The sequence below is a fragment of the Lynx rufus genome, unplaced genomic scaffold, assembly GCF_022079265.1.
Source record: "Lynx rufus isolate CCGP_SWC_20201006 ecotype Redwood Valley unplaced genomic scaffold, mLynRuf1.p SCAF_10, whole genome shotgun sequence".
NCBI classification, from domain to species: Eukaryota; Metazoa; Chordata; class Mammalia; order Carnivora; family Felidae; genus Lynx; species Lynx rufus.
In genome coordinates, this window is record NW_025814824.1 from 4,741,703 (window position 1) to 4,743,393 (window position 1,691).

At 40.4% G+C, this 1,691-nt stretch overlaps 1 non-coding gene across 1 annotated transcript; it reads left to right on the forward strand.

Moving 5' to 3' along the window:
• The first annotated feature begins 1,124 nt into the window (after window positions 1-1,124).
• On the forward strand, window positions 1,125-1,227 carry LOC124505245 (U6 spliceosomal RNA). The gene has a single exon (XR_006960591.1). It is a non-coding gene; the product is annotated as a U6 spliceosomal RNA (small nuclear RNA).
• Window positions 1,228-1,691: the final 464 nt, after the last annotated feature.

A 1,691-nucleotide genomic window follows, 5' to 3' on the forward strand; every position in this document is an offset into this window, starting at 1 on the left:
CATGTTTTCACTCTTAGGTGGATCCTGAGAAACTTAACAGGAGACCATGGGGGAGGGGAAGGAAAAAAAAAGTTAGAGAGGGAGGGAGCCAAAACATAAGAAACTCTTAAAAACTGAGAATAAACTGAGGGTTGATGGGGAGTGGGAGGGGGGGGAGGGGGGTGATGGGTATTGAGGGCACCTGTTGGGATGAGCACTGGGTGTTGTATGGAAACCAATTTGACAATAAATTATATTTAATAATAGTAAAAAAAAAGTCAACCAATATAACCCATCATATCAATGGGCCAAATCACTTGCATGTCTATTTCTTTGTCTTGATGTCTGCTTTCCAGAGGACCTGAACTTTATTCATTTGCTAAGCACTATGTACCAAAAACCCCATAGTAACTTAAGTTGATAAATGTAATAGTGACACTTCAGATGGATTTTCTTTACGATTAGTTACAAGGTAAGGACGCCCAGTGGCACTGCCACTGTTTAATGCACTGTTCTGGAGATCCTAGACAATGCCATAATGAAAGAAAAGGAAATAAGAGGTATAATGAACATCTACCTAGAAAAATCAGAAGAACCATCAAACTACAGTTGACTTTTTTTTTTTTTTAGCGATTATTTATTTTTGAGAGAGAGCACGAGCAGAGGAGGGGCAGAGAGAGAGGGAGACACAGATTTCGAAGCAGGCTCCAGGCTCTGAGCCATCAGCACAGAGACCCATGCAGGGCTTGAACCCATGAACCGTGAGATCATGACCTGAGCCAAAGTCAGATGCTTAACCGACTGAGCCACCCAGGTGCCCCAAACTACAGTTGACTCTTGAACAACATGAGGGTTAGAGACACTGACACCCACATAGTACAAAATCCCCATACAACTTTGGACTCCCCAGAAATTTAACTACTAATAGCTTACCACTGACCAGAAACCTTATTGATAACGTAGTTGATGAACACATATTTTGTATATTATGGGTATCATACACTGCATTTTGATCATAAAGTAAGCTAGAGAAAATGTTATTAGGAAAATCATAAGAAAAAAATCTACATACAAGCGGACCCACGTAGTTCAAACCCATGTTGTTCAAGGGGCAACTGTATTAGAACACATACAGGACTTCAGCAAGTTTTCCAGACCATACACTAAAGTTGAAATGATACACAGAAGATTAGCATCACCCCTGTGCAAGGATATGACATGAAAATTTGTGAAGTATACCATATTGTTAAAAAAATTTTTTAATGTTTATTTATTTTTGACAGAGACAGAGACAGAGCATGAGGTGGGGAGGGGCAGAGAGAGAGGGAGACACAGAATCCGAAGCAGGCTCCAGGCTCCGAGCTGTCAGCCCAGAGCCCGATGGGGGCTCGAACTCATGGACAGTGAGATCATGACCTGAGCTGAAGTCGGATGCTCAACCGACTGAGCCACCTAGGTGCCCCACATATTTTTATTAAGGATGGCCCTTGTAATGAGTGCTGGGTGTTGTATGAAAGTGTTGAATCACTAAATTCTACACTTGAAACTAGTATTACAGTGTATGTTAACTAACTGGAATTTAAAGAAAAATTTGGGGAAAAAAGGAAAAAAAAATCAATGGTCTTTTCCTCTGCCAGCAATAACCAACTATTAAATATAATAAAAGACGCAAATTACAATGACTACAACTATGAAATACTAGGAATTACCCA